General features: G+C 46.3%; 1 protein-coding gene across 1 annotated transcript in view; it reads right to left on the reverse strand.

The window, feature by feature from the left end:
• Positions 1-25,068, reverse strand: part of LOC134840310 (ubiquitin-conjugating enzyme E2 A) — a 311,529-nt gene extending 286,461 nt beyond the window's left edge. Inside the window, exon 1 of the mRNA XM_063856069.1 lies at positions 25,043-25,068. The gene's annotated coding sequence lies outside the window, so the exon portion shown is untranslated. The remainder of the gene's footprint in view (positions 1-25,042) is intronic.

Here is a 25,068-nt window from a genome sequence, read left to right on the forward strand (position 1 = left end):
TCGAGGGTTCGACCACTCGTTCTTCCAAAATAATTCCCAGCTTGGGTTGTTCCACCATCAGCATTCCGATTTCCTTAATTCGTTCAACCCAGAAGTTGAGCACTGTGACTTGCTCGTAGTCGAAGTATGCTTCCCTGGCTTCCTCGTTCACGAAGGGATTATACGCCATCCCTGGTATGCCAGACACGTATTGGAACGACTTCAGTCTCCCTAGTGTTGCAAATTCTTTTTGTCCTCTGACCGCTTCAATCAAGTCTCGGCTCACTTTCAATTCTTTGTTGGAGTATCTTCTCACCTCTTCCAACTTGCGATAGCTTTCCATATCATTCGACTCCTTGCTTGGCATGGTCAATGGCATGTCCTGATATAGCTCTAGGAGTGCCCTAAGGAAGTTCCTTTCGCAATCAACTCCCTTTTGCCGAATGATCTTTATACATTCTCCCAACACAGGAGTGGGGATGCGATCCACCACGAACCTGACAAAGCAAAGGGCATCCTTTCGCTTAGCCCATGCTATCGCTGAATCGTCTTTTGAGATCAATGCTCGCAGAGCTTCCATCAATTCTAGCTCCTGTTCCCGTGACTTCGAGTCATTACTGGCTTCATACTCCGCCTTTTTGATGCCCATCAAGCACCAAGCCAGTCGTACTTGCAGATCAGTTCTCACGCAAGGATGAGCCAGGTATGCTGCTACAGTCGCAGGTGCATTCATCGTCTCATCGAAGTATTTCTGGAGGGCCGCCCTCCAAGAAATCTCTAGCAGTTTTTCCAATCCAATTTCGTTCGCTTCTGATGACATTACTGTGCCATACTCTTTTCGATTGAAGTTAGAGTTCTCCGTAAGCCCCTTCAAATATTCTTGCATGGCTCTCTTCTCGCTCCAAGCCATCAGGTGCCCTCTCGCGGAGTTCCTCGCTTTCAACATCTCCACATAACCCCCTGCCGGATCTCCCATGTGGACCGATTCCGGCACAGTTATTCGACTGTACTCGACCACGTCGAGTTGTCCTTCCAGTTTCAACTTGGCCATGTTGATTCGCGAGGGCCTGTAATCTTCAAGTCCTCCAGATCCACATTGACTGATTACTTCCATTTCTAACTTAGTGTCTGCCAGGGTTCGCGCCGTCTTCTTCGACCTTGTGGCGGTTACGGTCTGACCTGCCAAGAGCATAGGGGGTATCAGATTCTCTTTTTCTCCCCCTGTCAGCGTTGTACTATCTCCCTGCCCGCTCTCGCCTGAACGACCTGCGCTCGTTAAAGAGGTCACCACTGCGTTGGCTCTTGACTTCACCACTCTCGGGTTCATGGCTCGACTTCCTGTCTTCCCTTTTAGTCGCTTCAGCCCTTTCTTGGCTCGTCTGGCAGGTAATTTCTTTGCAACATTCTGATCATCGGCACTGTCTTCTGTTACTGACTCGGTCAGAACATCCGACTCCATGGAGCTCACTATTTTTTCCAGGACCTCACGCATGATGGGTTGGTTTAATCCCACCTTCATTATGGACTGCGTCCCATATCGCCTTATCACGTCCCAAGATTTCTCCATGAAGTTTACTCGGCTCCAGATTGCTCCTGTCTTGCCTTCCAACTCCATTTGATATCTTTCCCATTCTTCTTCTGGTAATGTGCTGAGGAACGATATCTTCATTGACTCTTCGATTTTCCTCCTCCTTGGTGATTCATAAAGCAGTTTCTGCGGATCCCTGCTTCGGCACTCTCTAGCCTGGCTTATTGGGTCTATCGGAGATAGATCGGCTGACGCCTCCTTTGTAGGAGACATGAAGGACGATGGTGCCATTAACAATAAACTCCCATCGACTTCCCCATCGTCATCTTCACTGAACCGGTACTCTAGCAAGTCCCTTTCCAACGCTCCTAGATCGGTCTCTCCCGGTTTCTCCGTCTTACTTCCGGTCTCATCATCGTTATCGTCCTGATCCATTAATTCATCATCGTCCGCATCAGGTCTCGGCCTAGGTCCCGAGGGTCCTTGTCGTGCGTCTGCGCCCGAATCCGGCCGAGCCGGTACGGCCATGTCTCCTGCATGATAAAACAATTCTTCATCGACCAGGAACTCAACCAACTCCTCGCCGTGTGGGGCCAGGTCTTCTATCGTTATATATGAGCCTCCTCTGCTCTCTCTTGCCACCTCCTGCATCACTACCTTCGCTTCTCCTGACCACTTCAGTCTCGATAAGTCATCCGCGGAAGAATACACTTCGTTCCACGTTTCAGCTGATGAAGCGCGGCTCCATCCCTCCACTCCACTTCAGCATTCTCTTCTCCGCGTCACGAGCTGCTCCGATACGAGGGGCAATGATGGGAGATGTGACTCCCAACAACATCCTCCTTATCGGTGGATATCGATGGCATTGGTCCGGCAGCGGCCTGGACCCAGGAAGCCATGTTTGTTGATTCTCTTTTGCATGGGCATAGGCTCCCGGCAATTGAGGTACTACCACAGCCTCTCCTGTATCTTTCACCACTGGTCTCAGATTCCAGAGTTTTGGGTTAAACTGGATGTGGGACAGATCCTCACGGCCCATTCGACACTTGAAGTGGTTGTTGAAGTCCATCAACACCCAACCTGGCTCTGCTATTCTCCCGAACAGCCTATCATCGCTAGCCAGCTTTCTCAGTTCACTCTGCTCTACCCAATTCAGCACGGAACAATCCACTACTGAGACCAGGTTGACGTACAACACTGAATTCCTGTACGCTTTAACTTGCACATCGGGGAACGCAAAAGACATCACCGGTCCATACACCACTGTGACAAATTCCCTCAGTCCGTGGACCAGAGCCAACGGATCAATCCGCATCATGACAGCTAAGTCTGTTAGTAAGGGCATGCCACAATACTGTTTGCATTCGCTTGCGTTCGTCGCCACTTTGTCCTCTCCTGTGACGCTTCTGTTCTGTTGCAGGAGGTATTGAAGTAGGAGAGTCCTCCAGTCTTTCATCTTCTTGAGCGAGGCAGTTTCCAACTGTGCATTGAACTCACGACTGGGTCCCTGTAGTTGTTCAGGGTAACGCAATAGCACAAGCAAGTCTCCCAGTCGACCATAGGTCATGGCAATCAGGGTCAGGAGTCCATCCAATCTCAAATCGGCCAACGCTTGGGTAAAGAGGTTTGCCGGTCCTTTCACAAAGTTTTCATGACCAAATGTCACGTATAAGGCTAGCACCAGGCCAATCGACAACTTCCTGATGTCTTTGACGAAACTTGCGATCAGGTTCCTAGATGCCCTCGGATAGCACGTCGATAGGAAAGATGGCGTCCATCCCACTCCCATTCCAAACAAGATAGCATCCGATCGTTCGTACTGTGCTTTCGTGGCCAGCACGTCAGCTTGGAACTTGTCCAGCGACATCGTATTTACGTCTTGCATCAGTTTCAACATCTTGCCTCCAGCCAACTCCCGGGCATTAAGTAGATTCTTCAGATACGCGTGTATCTCTTTAATTATTGCCGGCGCATGCTCAAACGCGTCTTCACCCAAGGTGCACAGCCTCGGTGACAGATACAACCATATGTTGTTGTGTGGCTTTGCCATGAGGTCCTCCTCTGCTGACGTCATGTTCTTTCTGATCATCCTTCCCTGCTCATTCTCTGCATGATCCATCTGTCTGAACCAGAGATCATCAGCCACCTGTTGTACTAACAGATGATCGTCACCTGCCCCTGGTCTTAGCTTCAATAATCTTGCGAAGTTGGACAGCTCCAACCCCAGAACTTCATCTAGCACCAACCGAGTTGTGCTACAATCTCTGAGTCCCTGTATGGCATTCGAGATGTCAGCCCAAACGGCGGGAAGCTCAGATCGGGACGGATAATAATTGTCCGGGTCCACCACTCTGTTTGGGGCAGGAATTATTACGTTAAATATCCCCTCTGCTATCGTCGTGACCATCGTGTACACAAATTGAAGGGGTTCAGGCAACGCAGCGTAGCCTGGTGACAATACGAAGATCACCTTCACCACATTCATGGTGAAACGTTGTCTTGCTGCTGCCTCTACCTCGGCCATCTAGAGCAGTGTCATTATCGCTTCCCCTATAACTTCGTTACTCGGGATCGATCCATCCGTCAGACGTGACAATAAGCCTCTGCTTTGTAGATGATCATTCGAGCCTGCAACCACTATCACCTGCGGCTCCATGCTGACCACTCTCCGTACACTTATCATCATGCCTATCGCCTGTCCCCAGTCCAGTTTAGGCGCCGTTAAGAAAATCACATCGGGCCAGAATAGAGAACGGGGTGTATAGAGATAATCGGAGCCGGCCACAACCAGATACTTGGCAGCCTTCATGTCCAAGGGATCATAAGCTGCAAAAAGGCCATCGCCTTTTGGGGCCTTCAGGTTCCCATATCTCTTATCGTCTCCAACCACTGTTGTAGTTCGGGGGTAATCCCTCGAATGATCGCCCGGCGTCTGACCGGGTGGTTTAGCGAATTGTCTGTACATCTTGTGATGTTTGTTGTTGGGCTTGTTCTCCGTCTGGAACTTGCCTTTGCGCACAGGTGGTGTCCTTTCCCGGGTCCTATCTCGAACGTCGGTGAGCGACCGGGTGTTTAAAGGTCCAAAGGTATTGTCATGAGGCAATCCATCCAGGTCCGCATGTCGGAGTGAGGTCGAGGAGCTGAATTTCTCCTGCTCTGCTAGCAGCCAATCCACGCCCGGTATCCGATAAAGCCGCGACACTGTGGGACTTTCACCGCCAGTCATTCTCATCGCATCTTCCCGACACGTCAGGGTATTCATATTCAACTTCGCCGACATGTCCGTCTTATACTGACCCCAATGGCTGGGATCTGATCTATTCCAAAGCAACCTGCTGCGAGATTCAATTCCCTCCGCTGGCACGGTACTTGTAGACGGTCCTGCCGTCGAAGCAGGATTTGTCGTGGCAGGCGAATCATTCCTCCTAGACGCGGTCTGGGAGTTGTTCCTATTACTCTGTTCCACCGATCTGCCGAGTCGGCTTCCAATCGACTGCGGCCTGGGAGGAGGAGCAGTCCCCAGCCTGTCTCTCACGTTTGAGCTCGGAGCGACGGCTACGGCTCCAACCGTCTCCGTTGCCAAGGGCCCTAGGCGGTTGGCGAGGGATTCGGGCACGGTTGCCCTTATTCTACTCCCTCCGGTCAAATTGGTCCGAGCCAAAGAACCGGTCGCCCTCGACTCTTGCTCCACTTCTCTCAACTGCGTCTGAAACACATCGTTAATCCAATGCCTCCCTCGTTGGCTATTGAAGTGCACTCCATCTCTAGTGAGCTCGATGTGATCAGTCATGCGTAGCATATTTTCGAGATCCAGGAGTCGCAACTCGCCAGGATTGTTTCTCACCAGACTGCGGGTCATTTCATTCCACCGCGTCACGTTGCCATTCATGAAATCTGCAGCTATAGTGCCCACCAAAGGATTTGGTGGTATCGTACACAGGATCACGAGCTTGGGTCTATACTTCTCTTTCATTTCGTTCAATAGACACACCAATAGAGGTTCCCACTTGTTCTCTGGAGTTACGGGGGCTCTCGAGACGTCATTAGTCCCCAGCATTATTATTAATGTATCCAGATGATCCTCGCCCTGGAACTCCATCATTTTGATAACTTGAGCCACTGAGGCTCTTCCAAAGGACAGAGTGGTAGTCTGACCATAGACGAAGATCTCATTCAGATCTCTCACCAGACTGTCTCCAATGATCAAATGGCGACTCCCTGGGGGAATTACTTGGTCGCTCGTGGCGGGGTTCCAGCTCATGTCATTCAAGCAGGCTCGAGGATGCTCGGCTGGCACTTGCGTGAACTGATGACGTGTCATCAGATTCTTCCTGATATCTACCACGCGAGACTTCTCAAAGACTCCACCAGGCGCAGAGCACGCTATCGTGCGGGTTGCTCGCTCCGAGCCATCTGATGAATGATCACGACGCTGGGAAGGAACGATCCTAGCCAGTGTCCGCTCAGTGCCTCAGTTGATTTCATCCATTGCGGTTCTGGCCACTTGGTTAAATGATTCCTGGAATTGAGGAGCTAGATAGGTGTCCGAAGGATCTGGTATCGTGAACCTCTGATTCGAAGCGGACGGTATCGTCTGCTGAGGAGCCTCGGTCCCCCTTGATGCACGCAAATCCAGAACCTCAGGTCCTCTCGATGCGCACAGCTCCTGCGCTGTTGTCTTGGGGCGTGTGTCGTTAGATCCCTCCGAGGGTCTCATGCTCGCCAGAATTCCCGGTGACGCTTGGCTCACCTTCGCCATATACAGCTCCTTCAGGTGCTTTATCTCATCCTCCTTGTAGGCCACCTGCAGATCTTCAAATTTCTTTTTCCATTCGTCTCTCTCCCGAGCTATGGCCCTGTACTCCTGAAGTTTGGCACACAGCTCACTCTGATCCCTCTCCTTCTTCTCCAGTGTCTCAATCGTTTCCGACGTCTGGATCTCTATCTCGCTCACTCTCACTCTCTTCAGGGGAGGAGCAGCTGTTGGAGAGTCGACCGAGTGTGACGGGCCTGGCCCATCACGCTGTCTCTTCGCTCCGATTAGTGGCTGCGCAGGTTGGGCGGGTAAGGGCATCTCACCTAGCCGGTGGTCCCTTTGCTCACCTAGTCCCGGCTCACGAGCCAGGTCGTGGCCAGACATTTCTCCGCGCCTCCATCTCATCAATCGGTTTCGGCCTCTCTCGGCGGTCCCGGACTCACCGAAGGCCAACATCAACACGACTTCCGTAGGGCGATTCCCTCGACCCTCTCTTCCCAGTGCATTGAGGAGTGCGACCGCAAACATCGCCAACCCCGGGTCTTCTCGTGTAAAATCACAATCGATCAACCGCTGATAGATCTCGTCTAGAGTCGCTCCTAGACTCGCTGAGAGGAATTCCATGAGTTCGTTAGTGTCACCCATTTCTTTTCGTGTTGATTCTTCTTGTCGTGTCGTGTAATTTCTTTCTGTCTCTTCTGATTCAGTGTTCAGTAAACAATTTTCGATCAATCAAGATCTAAAAAACAGGTCGCGACTTAGAACCATCATTTTAGGATGCAACATCAATCAATTCTCTAAAACTCTCCATTGAAATTCTCTTTTTCAATTCTGATTTAAAACTTTAGCACCAAGGTGGATCGTCCACCTTTACCTTTGTCAGAGTAGCACGAATGTGCGCTGTCACCTTGATGACACAAACATAAAACATATCATAACAATAACATAACACAAACACATAAACATCACACACCTATACTATCACATAAAAACCTAATCCCTAATACTGTATCTAAAACCTAACCTAATCTAAAACTTGACTTTAATTCCTATCGAATAACTTATTAAAAACCACTTATCGCCGAGCGCCATTCTTAGCATATGCTCAGATAGTATTTTTTATGTAAGTAAACCTCTATGTCAGTCTCTGAAAATATCACATGCACAAGAGCGTACAACTCTCTCGGGTGTAGCTTCCCTCTATTGGGATCATAAACTGGCAACGAGAGAGAGAGGTCACACCTCTCTCAACCAGGAAATCCCTAAGTCGAGTCAAGGCCAATACCAAGCTCTCCGGATTCACGTGTTGCCTATCAGTAGCTTTCGTAACCAAAAAACACAAATATTTCCCTGGTATCTGTGATGCAACAGGGGGCAACGCTATCATTCGTCCTACACCCGGCCTCTGTTTCCACAAAAACTCGATATTCTTGTACTCTCTTTTAAAGTCGGCCGCTAGTGCTGTTTTGAAGCTTACGTCCGCCGTTATCACTATGGCGCACGTGCGTTCCGTGAGTATGAAATCGCTCTCCGTTATAACGATATTGTTCGAATAATGGTTCGGTAGATCAAAATACGATTCAAAGATTCGTCCAAAAGGTGGTTTCTTAGCATTCTCGCCCTCTGTCTCTAGTTCTCCGGTTTCCCTTGCCCATTTCAATTTTTTTATCATGAGATTTTCGGTGTGGGTGAGTCCTACCCCCACTCCCCGGACAAAAATATCCATCGACGTCCCCGTCGATCGCCCAAAGTCTAGGAGACCGAGGTTGGATTGTGGAACACGTAGAGGACCATCTGGGGCGACCCAGTTGGACTCGGTATTATCATGACTGATGTATTTGACGCCGTCACTATCGACGTCCTGAATCGTCAGGATCGTCTCTTTTGGATCTGTCGGCAGATCATGGAGCCATTCGAGCACGCGCAAGTTTGTTAGTTCTTGCTCATGAGTCTGTTCCGCTTCTGGTTCGAACTCCACTTCCGGTTCTGATCGATCGTCGATCCAATCTTGATCCATATCGTTCACAAGGTCGATTTCTTCTAGCATCGCTACTTCGTCCAGCCCCACCAGCGAGTCTATGACATCACTCACTACTATCCGGTCTACAACGAAGTCCTCGCCATACGGATTGTATTTCTTCTGGTTTCTTCCTCTCTTACTTTGGCGTGTCTCCATAGTGAGCGGAAAGTCAGGCTGTATTCCTTTGTCAATTTCGGTTTGTTCCGGGCAATCCCAGTCTTCTTCAGCATAGGGTAGAGTTTCATCGTCCACCTCTACTCGCTCAGTCAACTCGAGATCCAGTGGTAGATCGCAATCGTCCACCACCTCATTCCCGTCGTTCTTGTCGCGAGTAACCCTTTCATTCACTTCACAAGCAGGATCCACTACTGCAGGATCCCTCTTGCATGTCCGCTGGGATGCACCAATCCTCGGACGAGGCGTTGTGTGGTTTGATATTCTCGTAATGAGCCGCTCTTCCTGTGCTCAGCCGATAAAAACGACCTCCTTGATGCACCTCTGTTATCTGAAACGGACCACGCCATTTCTTTAATAGTTTCTTGGTTCCTTTTGGTGGAACCACTTCCTGGAACACCCAGACGTAATCGCCAACTGAGTAGGCTTTTGCATCGGCTGTCCTCTTATCAAACCTCCTTTTTTGTCTAATCTGCGCCTGTTGCGTATTCCTCCTGCATAAGTCATTGAGGTCCTGTTGTCTTCTAATAACGTCCCGCACGTACGTTTGCGGTGCTGTCCTCTTCCCTTCATATTCAGGGTAGAAGAACGTCAACGGGAGTGCTTTTTCATGACCCGTCAGCATCATATGTGGACTTATTCCCGTGGTGGAATGCTCCGTGCTGTTGTAAGCACCCATCACTTGCGGTAAGTGCTTGTCCCAGTCATCCATGTAGCGTGAGCAGTAGACTCTCAACATGGATACCAGTGTGCGATTCTGCCTCTCGACTAGGCCATTCGTTTGCGGGTGATAAGTGGTCGACTGGGCCTGCGCTACCTGCGACCTTTTCATTAACTCTTTCGTGAGATCACCTACGAATGCTTTGCCATTGTCCGATTGGAACGTGATGGGGCAGCCATGCCTTGCTATCCACACGTTTATCAAATGATCGCACGTTTCTTCTGCCGATGCTGTCATGCAGAGTGCTGCCTCCGCATACTTCGTAAAATGGTCGATCATTACCAGCACCTGATTATAGCCTGTTGCTGTCATGCAGATTTTCTGATGATCAATTTGCACCACTTCGTTGAAACCTGACGATTCTATTGACTGTAGGGGGAACCTTAGTTTCCTGGGATCCTTTGCCTGTTGACAAGACAGGCATGCGGCTATCCATTTCTCACAAGCCTTCTTCAATCCCGGCCATTCGAATCGTTTTTGTATCCTGTTATACACTTTGTCCACGCCTTGATGTCCCATCTGATCATGTAAGCGAAAGAGCAATTCGGTCTGGTACAACTGTGGTAACACTATTGAATTGTATTTATAAAGGACCTTGTCCTCCTCCTTGCGCTTACAGGCTACGATTCCGTCCTTATTCAGGTACAACAAGTCTTTCCTCTTCAGGTAAAACTGCTTCAGGATTTTGTAGCTGTCTTCTTCCAAGTCTCCCTTGTCAGGTGCTCCATTCTCGATCCATCTTTTCAGATTGCTCGTCATTCTATCATTTCGTTGAGCCCTCAGGAGGTCCGACAGCCTGTACCTGGCTTTCAAATAAGTCTTCACCACGTTCATTTGCCCACTCATTATCTCCGGAGCATGAGCATCGTCCATCAACTTGACACACCATATCTTTTTCAAAGGCGTCGCTTCTTGCACAGATGGTTCCAGATTGGTACGGACGACCGTACCATGTGGCAGCAATCTGGTTGGGCGTTTTGAAACTGCTATCAGCTCGAGCTCGTCTGCGGCATTATCTACCACAGTGCCCTCTTCATCTGAGGTGTATCTGTCCCTGTCTGGATCCTGATGTATTTCTCGGTCCAGCCCACGCTGCTTCCAATCTACCAATAAGGAGTGGATCAGAATCTCTGACATATCAGAATTGGAAGTTGTTTCAGACGTGTTGTCCCCGGTCTGAGGTTCCGAGTCAACACTTGAGTCGATTGATTCTCCAACATCATATCCCAAGTTGTTTGAGACGTTTCTCGACTCCCCGGACAAAACTCTGTCCATCGGTCGCTTTGAACCCGTCTCCCCGGACAAAATTCTGTCCCTAGGTGGTCTAGTCAACCTCTCCCCGGACAAGTTGTCCTGCACGGGCTCAAAGGTGTCTGACTCTTCAGACAAGTCGTCCTTGACTGGCTCGAAGGTGTCAGACTCCCCGGACATTGTCTCGTTCACAGACGAACAATCTGGGCTTGGCTCGTATTCCTCTTTTGCATCCGTGAAGTGCACTCTCCTCGTGAAGCTAGATTTCGACCTGATCCTGACTTCCTCAGTAGCTTGGTTCTGATTCAATGTTCCATATTCAGTGAACGAAGTTCTCAACAAGACTTCTTTCGGCATCGAGGTCACCAGCTGGTTGAAGATCGACCTGCAATCCCGTTCAACGCCTCGGCTGCGAATGGACACTGGCCTCTTCTCTACTCTCTCGGTGACAGTCAACCTCTGCATGGTCTCCATCCATTCACGATCATGCCTATCCACTTCCCTATCCAACAAGTCACGGAGTTTTCCCATGACGTCCGGCAACACGTTCACCGTCTTATTCAATAAAGCGATGCTGTTTATACCCAGCCTGGTCAGTTCTTGCTGTACCAAGTTGGATCGGACTAGCAGATCCAACGGAACGGGTTCACCTCTGGCTAAAAGCTTTATCTCCGCGGCCGTCTCCACTGGAAGGTCAGGGTGTCCAGGTATAGGATGTCCTGATTTGTCTAACCACCTAGTAAGTGGCAGCTTATCATAGGTTTCTTTGTCCAGAAAGGAAAACCCGTCTTTGATCTCTGATTGGTTAGCCTGCTTCTCTTCGAGGCGCTCATAAAATTCTGTCTTTTTGCTGAGGCTATCTGCGTTCTGGTGCTTGTCACGGGTACGGTGCTCTATGATCATGTGGTATCCATCCAAGCGCACGATCCAACGACCAATGTAGCTTTGGTCCATCGAATAGGTTTTCAGCCAGGCAAGGGCACGATTGTCCACACGTAACTTGAAGGGAGCACTCCCCAAGTAGGCCCTGTATTTTTCCACGAACGTGATCACAGCAAACATCTCCGCTTTTGGTGCGCCGTACTTCATCTCAGTGTCACTCAGGACTTTACTTCCATAAGCTATCGGACGAAGAACCGTTCTCCCGTTCCACTCCTGCTCATGGTGAAGTATGCCTGATATCGCAACCACTGATGCATCCGTGTCCAGCACGAACATCCCCTTTTCCGTTGGCATGCCGAGGACCGGTGCCTCGCAAAGTTCACGTTTGATGTTTTCAAATGAGACTTGTGCCTCATCAGTCCAGGTGAACTTTTTGCCCTTGTTTCTCATCAACCTCTGCATGGGGTATATTTTGTCAGCATACCCCTTGATGAACTCGCGATAATAATTGGCGAATCCCAGAAAACTCATCAACTGTGTATCTGTTTTAGGTGCCTTCCAGGTCAGCACCGCTTCAACCGCTTCGGGATCTGGTCTCACTCCATGTTTGTCAACCAGGCGGCCCAGATACTTTATGGAATCCTTGAGGATTTCACACTTAGAGGGTTTGCATTTCAGACCCGCCTGCTTCATGCAAGAAAACACCTCCTCCAACCTCTCTATGTGGTCTTCTAAGGTTGGTGTTGCAATCACTACATCATCGACATAACACATGATGAGATTCCCATATTTCTTAGTGACGCTCGTGAGTGCCTGAGCCATCAGTCGCTGGAATGTGGCCGTTGCGTTGCACAATCCAAATGGCATCCTCTTCCACTGGAACAGTCCCAGCTCAGACGCGAAACCTGTTTTCTCTCGATCTTGCTTTCTGAGTGGCACTTGCCAGAATGCTGAGCCCAAATCCAACGTCGTGAAGAACTTAGCGTCTCCCAGCTTGGATAGGCTCTCATCGATGCGGGGAATCGGGTATGCGTCTTTTATAGTCACTGCGTTCAGATAACGGAAATCACAACAAAACCTAAGTTGTCCCCCTTTCTTTTTCGCCATGACCACGCCACAAGCCCATGGGGACTTCGACGGCTCGATCATGTCGTACTCCATTAACATCTCGATTTCCTTCCTACACGCTTCTGACTTGTTTGGGGTCATTCTTCTCGCCCCTTCCCTATGAGGTACCGAGCCCTCTTCTATCTCAATCTCGTGCTCCACAAAATTGCAACAACCTATGTCGGCCTTATGTTTCGAAGAAACGTCTGCGTTCCGATTTAGCACCGCCCTGAGCGAATCTAGTTCCTTGTCAGATATTTTACCCGTCAGATGTTCTATCTCAGGTAGGACAGGCCTATTCGCTGCTAACTCTGCTTCCGTCGGCCTCTCAGGAAAGTTGGAACAACTAGACAGCCCATCATCTGTTTCCGACTTCATTGAAAACAATTTCCTAGAAGATTTCAATTCAATTACTCTTTTCATTATACATTCTTGGTTCGCATGTAATGGACACTTAGTTACATCAAACTTCTTCAAGTTCTCCACACTCAGAAAGTCTGTGTTCAGAGGCAAAGCGTAGCCAAGTTTCTTTCCCCTCTGTATTGTCACTGTTGTTGCTTCTGTGTTCAACAACACACTCACACACAGTCCGCTCTGAATGAGTGAGAAGCTTCTTCCTAAAATAGCCGAGCTTTTACTGTTTGGATTTGGTACCAGACACACCTGTCTGTCATTGCTGAGTTCATTCAAGTTCCTCATCCTAAACGTTGCTATTACGGCTTGGTTCGGTTTTAATCTAACTTTTCGATCCAGAAAAATCGGCACCTTGGCCTGATTAATTAAGATCTTATTAAGGGGTCTTTTCTCATACTTTCTTTCAGGATCCTTGATCCTAATCAATCCGTCATTGAGATCTATCGTGACGTCAAAGTTGCGAACGAAATCCCTTCCTAGGATGAACTGGTTGGATTCATCCAAATTCTCTACTACTAGGAAGCTCATCCAAAGATGTCTCCCTCCGAGCTGCAGTGAGATGATCGGAGTTCGTCTGGCGACATAGATTGCTCCCTGATTGGCAGCTGCCAACCTGATGTTTGTCGGTATGAGATCCGACCTATCAAAACCCATGTCGGTCCAAGTTTTGACTGGCATGACACTAACTACTGCTCCCGTGTCTAGCAGTCTCTTTACTGAAAGTTGTCTGCCTTGCACGTCCAGAACGTGTGCGGCCAGATCTGCCTCGCAACCAATATGCACAGCATCTTGTTCGAGCATCGCGTTGTGTCCGATTCGTCTGACCTTCAGCTCCTCTTGACCAATGTATATCCGGCCAACCTGATCGTTCGCATCAGTTATGTGAGCTTTCGTGTAGATATTGATGCCATCCACATTCATCAGAATCGGGTAAGGGCCATGGACATCGATATAATGTCCGTCCACTTTCATCAGCCTCGGACCTCCCGTTGTGAGCAGCGCTCGCACTGCCCTGGAGTCCAGTTTGAGATCCTTCTCCTTCAGGTAGTCGGCATAGATGTCCAGGTGGACCAGTGTAATCTCGGATGGCTCGCTCAGGTTCTTGACCACCTGGTGTCCTGCGACTGAGATGATAGACATTATTTTGGTCCCTGCCTTCGTCATGCCGAAAGTCTTGCCAGATATAACGTTCAGTTTTAGTCCCTGTTTCTTGGGCTCTTTTTCGTCTTCTGCTCTTGTCGTCTTACTCAGGACATTAAGACTTTCCCGAAGATCTGTGCTCTCCAGCTCCGACCTTACCCATTGCTCCACTTCTTTCGTGGCTAGGTCCTGTTTGACATTCTGCAGAGCTGTCCTTGCCGCCAGGCCGTAATCCACCTTGAGTGGGCTAGACGACTCTGTTTCGAGGTTTGAGGCTACCACCTCGTCAGGCCACGTCTTAACCTTTTTGGTCGTGAAAGTGCTCGGTGTCGTCTCCTTTTTCCGAGATTCAGCCTCGTTCATCAGACGTGCTCGACTGGCCTTGACACCCGAAAGCGCTTCTTCGTGGCGGGGATGTTTCGCGTCCACTACTGCGTCCCAAAATTGAGTACAATCCGACTTGAAGTGTCCCTCCAAATTACAGAAGAAACACCTCGGACCATATTTCATGATGAGCCCTCTCACGTACTCTTCATGATCCTCGTCGGTCGCGTCAGCGTCCTCGAGAAAGTAGCCTATGGCCTTCATGTTCTGCTTGTATGCAGAACACGCAGAAACGTGATGGTCCATCGAACCACAATTTGCACACGACCTCCTCTTGTCCATGTCATCGCGAGGTTTGTACCAACTGGAATTCGCACCAGTGTTTGTCCCGCTATAGTTGCCATAATTGCTGTAACGGTTTTGCGCCCTCGGTTTTATGAGTAAATACTCGCGTGACTTCATACGCAAGTCGTCGGGCGTGGGTACCTGGTCAAGCGACAGGGTGAAGTGAGTGGCCAACATCGTCTTCAACTCTTCACTCCTTACTCCATCCATGAACTTCGAAGCGATCGCCAAGTTTCGCTCGGATATTCTCTCATCCGGGTTACTTCTCCTCCTGAGCAGTTCAAGGTCATCCAAGAATTTATCTATTGATTCTTCATCTCTCTGTCGCCTCTTCTCGAACTTCACCATGGCCTGGTGCCCTTGTACTCCAGAGCCGAAACGATTCAGCAGGATGTCGAATATCTTGCGAGCGCTGTCTCTCTCATTGGCTCTTTTCGCCATTACACAATTTAATGCAGTACCCTCCAGGTTGCTTGTCAGCGCGCTGCACTCTTGTTTCTTGGAGAGATTCTCTTCCTCAAAGTGTAACTTCATCACCTCTATCCAAGTATCAATGCAGCCGTCTGACTCGTCTTTATATGACTTCGGCTTTTTCAGTGTTCTTCTTGACCTCTCTCCTCTCTCGGTTGACTTCGAGAGCTTGGTGATGAATGTTTCAAGAGATCTGTTCAGGGGCTCAAACATCGAGGCATACATCGTTGTGTCTTGTGAGACTGTAGTCAGATCTGGTACTGAACTGACTTGTGGCACGGTTGGCAATCTTGTCTCCGGGGTGGCCTCTGCCTCCGGCGGTACTGGATTCGTCCAGCCAGGCCTCTGCGGGGCTGCCCTTGGCCACTCCTTGTTTCTATGCTCGTAGTTAGTTCTCGAGCTTTGCTGGGCTCTGGCACTGTTGCCCGTACCATCTGCAACATTCGCATGGCGTGAGCGCTCCCTTGAGTTGGAATGCTCCTGCCAACTACTTCCGTTCAGGATCGCGTCAAGCTTCCGCATCATCAAGTCAGATTTGGCATCCAACCTCTTTTCCAGGCCAGTCATCGTTTGGGCATAGGTACTATCATGATCATTCAATAATCGCTCGATCTCTCTTGTCATCCTAGCCTCTGTTTCCTCTGACTCTTTCTTTGCCTGTGCCAGGCTCTCGGCCAGGCATTGATCGGTGTTGCGAATCAATTGAGCCTGATCAAACCTCGCCTGCGACTTCACGTGCGTTAGCTCATCTTTCAAACTCTCTCTACCATGGTGAGCTCTCTCGTCAACTTGATCTATCTTCTTAATCATGTCCCGCCTCAATTCATCCAGGCCATTCATCACACCAGCGAACATATCACTTATGTCACCAGCTGCCCCCAGTGACGGGGTTAGCCCCAGAGAAGATGAGGTCAGCTGCGGTGGTAGCCTAGTACTCGATGACGCACCGTCCTTTTGCTTGTGCATTGACGTCATTAGTCTGTCAAAAGTTGATGATGCTCCCATCATTATCCCATCTGACATGGGCCTGGTCGGCGAGACTGATGACGCCTTCCTGCTCTTCTCGTTCCTTGGGCACGGTGTGAAGTTTACATCCGGATGGGATGTCTCCGGGTAGTCATAACTGGAAGTTAAACCAACAGTTGGTAGTGACGCCATGCGCTCGTCGTACAAAGACCTCCAATTCTTCTTGGCTTTCGAACCCGGTTGTTCTTCACTCGGGCTTATACTCGACATCATCGCGTTGTTGCTCTGCTTGGCCAGAGATGAGTGGGTACTGGCCGAATGTGAGTATTCTCCCCTCCACCTGTGACTCTTGGTCTCCGATTTGGACATTCCCTTGAATAAGACTTCTTCTCGCGGCTCGACCTCGGAACGCTCCGAGGTCTCCTCTGCCCTCTCGACTTCCTCTCTTTCGAGGACCTCGTCTGGCTCAAAGTCGGGTCGAATGAGCGTTCGCTCCCCTTCGTCAAAGGGATCCACCAGCGTTTCGCTCGCAGGCTCGGCCTCGGCGCTCCGGCCTTGATTGCCATCAAGGTTTTTCTCGCTCCTTAGTTTCATTTCGATCACTGAAAGATCAGGTTGACCTTTAGTCAATTCGTCTTCAGCAAACGCGTCGGAAGCGCTGCTAAACGAGGTTTGGCTACGCCTAGTTCTAAATTTCCTCGTGCTTCCCTTGCTTAGCCTGGGAATTTTAGTAGTCGATCCTAACGAGTCCCTGCGCTGCATAGTTTTTTACAAAATGAAAATATTCGTAATTTGATGGCAATGCAAACGCACCACAAACAAGTTTTAGTTAAATCACTTAACGCTGCCTACTCGACTCCGTAAGTATCAAAATGTGTCTTAGATCTCTCACGACTAAACTAGTGACTCAGCTAAAGTTACACACAGGGTCTACCCAGTATTGATATAATGCCAACTCAACCCGGTTGTATAATATAACAGTAACACTAAGTTTCCACAAGATATAATCGGTACACAAAACACAATCGATAATCAGATAAGAATATCCTACAGGTGACAGCGACCTTTTGTCAGTATCAATTTATCGCTACACAATTTATCAAGTCACTGCTTTGTTAAAATTAAACAATCTTCGATAAAAAGCAGTGATGATTCAGAAACAGATAAATAAAACTTAGTCTTAAAGAAAAAGACTTCCCCCAATCGGAACGATCCGAAAGAACGAAGCCCAGGACACAGTCTTCTCAAGTGGGTGTGTATTTGCCTAATACACCCACCGAGGTCTTCTTTTGGGTGTCCTGCGATTGCCCGAGCTGTCCTACTAAGTAGCTCAAGGCAACCTCTTGGTCGAAAATTCGTCAAGTCTATGAAAAAGCTCTCCCACACTCGGACTGCTCCAAGTGCACGAGAGTAGGGAACAATTTTTCTTCTCAAGTGGGTGTGTATTTGCCTAATACACCCACCGAGGTCTTCTTTTATTTGTTCCCGGATTGCCCGAACTTTCCTATTAAGTAGCTCAAGGCAACCACACAACCAAAATCACAATCAAAAAAAAATTTTGTTCGGGTACTTCTAATACACCCAATATAGAATCCAAAGTTGATCACGAATTTCCGGGTCAGAATGGGTTCTTATGATCCTGATAAGCACGCCTAATATCCTATTATGATCCTAATTAAATGGATATTTTCCGTTTCCCAAATTGCCACAGAAGGTTTACTCAAGTCTCCTACAAGGAAGGTCGCTAGAAGGTTTAAGACACTCCGGAGGGTTACCCCGGAGGGTACCTCAATCACTCAAGTTACTTAGGAGGGTCCCCCTAAATTTACTAAGGAGGGTCAATAAGATGCTTGATACGCTCCGGAGGGTCACTTCGGAGGGTACCTCCAAAAATTTCAACTTTTCCGATCTCACTTGGAAGGTTCTCCTACTAGCTTCAAAAAGCGTCAAAACAAGCTAAGAGCTCTAAGGGGGCTGTTTTAACTTCTTAGGGTGATCTCGTGGAAATTTTCCACTAAGGAGGGTTGCTAAAGGGTTTAGCTGACTCCGGAGGGTCACTTCGGAGGGTTCCCCCAAAATTAAGAAAAAGGGTTATATCACCGCAGTAAAGCCTCTGAGAGCGGTCTACCTGACTTAAAACTAGGTTGGCTGACACGGTCAACCTTCCCAATTGAATAAAAAGATGTTTTGATAAAATTTTCTGCCGCTCGGAGGGTTGCCCGTGATTTGGACCCTCCGAACCAACAAATTCTAAAAAAAATTTTACTTTTCCGAAATAATCAACCCAAAAACGGTTGCGATTCGGAAAAATGGTCAAAAACGTCGACTTATGGTACCAAAATTATCCCGATCGGATAACTAGTCTTTGAGAAATCGCCAAAAACGCGTTCGTCAAAATGGCCTTTTTTCACCACCTATACAGGTTCTGAAAGACTTTTTCCGCAATTCAGGTCAAAAGTGCCTAAAAAAACTTGAAATGAGCGTAGCAGCCCTGTACGGCACTGGAATAAGGCAAAAAAACCGGACCAAAATTGGTTTAGAAACAAAAATTTGGCCAAAAACTATCAAATTTGGACCCTCCGATTCCTTCCTTTTCCAAACCTTAAGTCGTTAGCTCTGTCCACGGAGCTACTCGGAGGGTTACCCAAAAATTTCTCTAGTAACCTAGCACGTTATGCTAGCACGCTCCTAACGCAAAAAATTTTATTGCTCTAACTCTAAAAACTCAAAAACTCGATCCCCAAAACAGATTGACAAAATACAGAAAATTATCAAAATTTTGATCGAAAAAATTTTTGTTTTTCTAACTTCTACTGAGTCTCTGCTCACGCGGTTTCTTTAGTGAAGGGGATTGAACTACGTAGCTACTCTCTATATAAAAGCCTTTTGCCTATCGGAAAAGCTCGGATATCCGAAAATTTGGGGGTCTACAGTTTGGTCGAAAATTGGTAATTTTCGACAAAAAATGGGTATTTCTTGGGTCTAAATAGGAGATAAGTAATATATAGTAAGGATAATAATCTATTACTAGTCGTTAATAAGTAGTACTATACCCTCCTTTGCACCAAAATATCCGAATTAAGACCCTTAACTCGGAAATTTGTAATCGATGGAGGGTACAATCGGACCGCGCCAATCGTGCCCCCCACCACTTAAGTTTTAAAGAAATAGTACCCGAACGATACTAAAATTGCTTCAACGATACCCAACAGTCGTTGCGGATGTTGTCCTTGATGTCCCTGTTGAGTGTGGAACACGTCGGTCAGCTTGCCACTCTACCCTCCGGTCACCAGCAAAGTTACCATTAACGTGCTTAAATACTCAAATTAAATTACACTCAAGGGAGGGTATCCAACCCTTCACCAAAACACACAATCTTTCTATCAGAAAGATATAAATCAATCTGAAACAACAACAAATAGGAAGGTCAGATCACATCTCGTCCGGAAATAACATATAAACTGTCACTTTATGTTTTTTACTGTTTTTGGTCTTTTTTGGATTTTTTACTGTTTTTTGTACTTTTTTGTTTTAAAATAAATTTATTTTTGGCTTTTTCTTGGTTATACACTATTTTTGTTTGGTTTTACGCTTTCTCTTTAATTGTTTTTGGTCCCGGGACCTCGGGACAAGCGGGTTCATGACTTCCCACCTAACCCTCCGGCCCCCGGAATTTTCGGTGTTAACTAAGTTAAAAAGCTAAATTGTACTAGACGGAGGGTACGCACCTTCCCCCTAGTACAAAAACGGTCATTAAGACCTCTAACTTGGGCATACGCCCGGAGCGGAGGGTACGTCGCTGAAACGCTTGCTGATCATGATGGTTTCATGCCTTTAACAGGCGCATAAAAACGTCTATGTAACATTCGCCCAAATATCACACAGCGACGGAGCGTAGAAAAAGTACCTATTAACGACTGGCAGGCGTCAATTACCTTAATTCTACTGGTTTTTCACCGTCTCGACCTTGCCAGTTGATTTTCTGGTCTGTCTAGGGCAAAGTAAAAAGTTACCATTTTTAGGCCATCAGTCAAACGACTTTTGATCAGCTTTCGTTTACATGCGAACACAACCACATAGCTGAGTCTCGGATCCTCAGACTACATGATTGTCATTAAAAACACGGCTCGAACAACCTATTTTTATATGTTTTTGTGTGACAGTTTTATATTAAATCCATTGGAGATGGATTGACCCTTTCCTTTTTTATCTACTCATGCTCTGAAATATCAAATAATATCGGTGTTTAATTAAGATCTAGGACATTACAGCAACTGTTATAGCTAGTTTACCCAGTCCCTTCACATATAACAGTCTCTGGGGGACCAAGCCTCCACTCCCGTGATTTTCTTGAGATAACACTCATATCTCCTATATTTCGTGTCCCGGGAGGGTTCCGTGGTATTTCTCTTCCCCCCACTGAAGCCTCCGTCTCCACAAATATCTGTCACAAAGGTCCTTACCGTGTGTTGTTGCCACGATAAGAGGCTCCGTAATTTTCCTGTCTCGGATACAACTGTTCTTCACAATTTCTCTCGTTGTTCTGATTTTCGTCTTTTCTATTCAAAATGGCCGTCTTTTCTCTATTTCTCAGAAATGTTCTCCTTCAAATCGAAATTTTAAAAATAAAAATTCCAGAACATTCTGACCCTCCGTCGCAACACTTTTTTGCTCATAAGGCCTTTAGTCACTTTTTTTTCTGTCGCGGGAAGGTTGTGCTGTGTCATCCGGCAGAATGGCACACCACAGTAGGAGTTCAGTTTCATTTTTAAGCTCGCTGATTTTGAAATATTTCTTTTAATTAAAAATAAGCAGCCTTTTGCTTTTTGGGCTCTTATTTTTGCGTGTGCTGACCAGTTTAGGTTGTTGGCTATTTGTATACCAAGGTCTTTTTCTGAACAGGTTTTTTCAAGTATATGGTCACCGAGATACATGTTTAGGTCAAGTTGGGGGTCTTTGAATATTATATTGTGACATTTTTTCAAATTAAGACACATGGAATTATCTTTGCACCATAAGTTGATCGTGATTAGGTCATGTTGGAGCAGGGAAGGGTTCGTTGCAACAATTTTATAATCGTCTGCGTAACCATAGCACGAGTTGGTGAGTGATGACGGTAAATCGTTGATGAATGTAATGAAGAATACTGGCCCTGACAGTGAGCCTTGAGGTACGCCGCTACTAACTTCAAGATGGCTGGATACTGCCGCACCTATTGGTACTTGCTGTTTTCTGTTGGTTAAGTATTTTGCTAATAGTTTAAGTGCGTTTCCTGATATGCCAAATTTATTGAGTTTATATATGCACAAGTCGTGAGGAACTTTGTCGAAAGCCTTTTCGAAGTCTAAGTATATTGCCTGTAGAGACTTGATATTAGGGTTATCAAAGTCATCATAGATTTTGTCGAGGAATTGGAGCATTTGCAGAGTTGTCGATCGTTTAGGACAGAAGCCAAATTGGCTGTCATGGATTTGCGAGAAGATCTTTGGTGAGATTTTAAGGAAGATCAGTTTCTCTAAGACTTTGGATACTGCAGTTAGCAGGCTTATGGGCCTGTAGTTTGTGACCGATTGCTTGTTTCCATTTTTAAAAGTTGCGATGATTTGGCTAAGTTTCCAGATCGTTGGAAATGTTCCTTTGTTGGTGATGGTGTTATAAATCAGTTTTAGAGATGAAGTTATGCTATCTGCTAAATTGGTTAGGACTGTGTTACCGAGTCTATCTGGTCCTCTTGCTTTTTGGAGGTTTAATGTTTTAAGGATGTCGTATATCTCATTTTCAGAGAAATTGAAGCATTTGATTGAGCCGGGTAATTCAGCTATTGGTTAAATGTTTTCATTCTGTTTAATGTTAAAAACGCTTACGAAGTAATTGTTTAGAAGATTAGCTTTACCGTGCTCTGTTGATTCGGTTTTTTCATTCCAGTACATTGTTTTTGGAGTACTTGAGTTTTTTGTATGCTTTTAAAGTATTTTTGGAGCTTTGAGAAATTTCTGCCCTTGAAAGTTGATTCTTCGAAATTTTTCTGATCTAATTCGGATAAATGATCTACAAGGTTTTTAAGTCTTTCAAGATTGCGGTTATTAGTATGAGTATTTTTAAAGGCTACTTTTTTTGATGCTGTGTTGAGTCTTTTGATAATATTGGAGGTTTCAGGTGTGATCCAAGGTGCTAGGTTCATACGGTGTTTGGTCTGTTTTTTCATGTGTTTTTCTAGTGCTATATATAGCCAGAGGTACCATGAGTTGATTAAGTGGTCAATGTTAGAGTAGCAGTACGGTTGAAATGGGTGTTCCAAAATGTATTTGTTCAAAGTAATCCAATCGACGTTGTTTAATGAGAAGACACCAAAGTCCAGAAAGTCGGTTCCGTGTTGTATGGGAGTGGCTTTTTCGTCATTGTGTGTAAGAGATGATATCGTGATTAGAAAAGGGTTGTGGTCTGATAATTCTCTTTCTTGGTGTGAGAAGTGTTTTTTCATATGGCTGTCTATCGTGGTGTTTAAAATAATGTCGGGGTTGTTGCAAAGGACAATATCTAATTGGTCATGAGGGGGTTCGATAAACTGTTGAAAGTTCATATCAGTAAAAGTCTGCAGTACTAATTGTTCGTGTTTTTGGGTTGATTGCAAGGTTTGCCAATGCGTATTAGCGAAGTTGATGTCACCAACCAATAAAATATTTGGGCATTGAAATTCATTTGGGTAGTCAGTTAGCATATTCAATAGTTTGTTGAAGTCATCTGTGGATAGCTTATATTTGCTTTCGTTCGGGGCACTGTAGATACAGCATAGGATGAGAGGTGTCGGAGTGTTAAGGAGGAGTCCAACGCAGTCCGTAGTGTGTATTTCAAGTTTTGTGAAAGCTAGGGATTGCTTAACAGCAATAAGCACGCCCCCGTGTTTCGATTTTGTTGAGTTGGTAGGTCTATCACATCTAGTTATTATGTGTGCAGGCAGAAAAAGCGCGTTGTCAGGGATATTTTCAGTTAACCAAGTTTCGCTTAAGCAAATGATGTCATAATCGTTCGACAGTATTATATTGCTAAGTTTCATACGTCTATTTATATCCAGTATACTTCGTGTATTGAATGACATAACATTCAGCGATTCTAGTCAGTTGTCATTTCTAGTCTGAATTGTGCTGTTTTCCTCCGGTTTAATTGGAACTTTTGTCCAGGTGTCGTCTACTTTTTTATGCAGTTCTAGGTTTCTGATTCGAAGATTTTTGGGGTTTTTAACACTGCTGATGAGATTTCTACGTTCTCTCAGGATGGCGTTTTCCAGTTTCATTTCTTCGACTGAGAGTTCCTTACTTATGAAGACATTTTTGTCATAATTTTTGAGGGCCGGTGTTGATGATAGTATCAATTCTATTTCTCTTGGACAGGTTACTCGTACCAGTATAGTTCTGTGGTTTGCTCGTTCTTCGCTGAACTTTCCAACACGCTTGAGATCAGTGATATTGCATTCGAGGTTTAAGAATTTCATGATTTTATTTACCTCATCATAGTCATGGTCAAGTCTTTTTCTTCCATCTCTTTCCTTGATCTCGGGGACCCCTCTTATTCTCAATCCTTTGCTCAGGGGTTTGATTATGTTTTGCGCCGCTACTTGTGACCAGGTTTTACCCTGTTCTGCTATTGGCAGGCTTTGGATGGGATCTTTAATATTTTCCATTTTTGTCGAGACTTCGGCTACTACTTTAATTAGTTTTGAAATTTCTTCTTCAATTTTTTTGATGTTTTCACTTTTGTCATGTGATGCTGTGCTTCTGATTACTTGATCTCTTTTTCCGTTGGACAAACAGGTATTGCATATCAGTAGTGCGTTGTTACCAAGTTCCAGTATTCCATTGAGTGCAACGGTCGAGAGGCCAGTGCAGACAACTTCAAGGTGCATAGAGCAATTACAGGTGATGCAATTGTATATTGGGTCATTTTCGTTTATGTGTTTCTTGCATGTTTTGCAAGGTTTTTTGTCCTTTGACATTCTCAGTTTTATTTATGTTTACGTCCTCTTATCTCTGTGGAAACTGTGTTTGGGGGATGAAGGTTTAGGTAGTGTACTCGAGTCCTCAGGGTGGTACCTAAAGGGCGCCGATTGAGGACTGAGGTATCAGTGTTAGGGTTATGAAAACAGTTGTTTGGGACCTTAAGGGTACTTGATGACTAGCGGGAGAAAACGGTTTTATTTATAGATGTGAATTCACAAAGACATCAAATCTGGCGATACCTAAAGGTCATCAATAGAAAATTCAGTCTCTGTGAAAATGATGACGCCGACAAGTGTTGTTGCCGCAGTGGTATATATTCGAGTAGCCCTCGCTATCAGTTTTTACACAGAACTTCTTGTAGATGATCTTCTTTTTCAAAATCGTTTGGAGACTCGCAAGCGATGCTGTTGTTAAATGCACTTCGTCGGAAGATAGAACAGTTTTGGTGGTTATTCTTTTCGATATACCGCGATATCGCCAGAGTTCTTTCTTTTTGCGAAGAATATCGTTTACACGTTCCGTTCGGGCTGGTCTTCCGAGTCTGGGTGGTAGAGCGATAATGAAAACTTTATTGCAACGTTCTGTCAGCCGTAGGCCAAGTTGGGATAATTCTTCAGCAACGTCTTCGGGTGTTCTCGTTGAGTCTTTTTTGTCTTTCGTAAACAGATTGTTCGCACCAATGAATAGAGCTATAATATCGTATTCGTTCTTGCGGGGCAAGAAGTTTAGAACATCCGCGATACCTGCACCAGGAAGGCTGAGGATATTGAAATTAGGGAAAGATTTTTCAATTGTGAGTCTCCGATCAACAAGTGTTGCGACGACGATTTCTTGAATATGTGAAATCTCATTGGTTTTCACCCATCCACGGCTAGGAACGGATGGGACTTTTTTCGTTTCGAATAAGGTTTTCTTGTTCCTAGCTACAACTTTTCAGAAAACACACAGTTTGAACGAGGGAAGAGGAAATCTATTTAATAAGTTTATCACAACAAT

Source organism: Symsagittifera roscoffensis, chromosome 2 (genome assembly GCF_963678635.1).
Source record: "Symsagittifera roscoffensis chromosome 2, txSymRosc1.1, whole genome shotgun sequence".
NCBI lineage: Eukaryota > Metazoa > Xenacoelomorpha > Acoela > Convolutidae > Symsagittifera > Symsagittifera roscoffensis.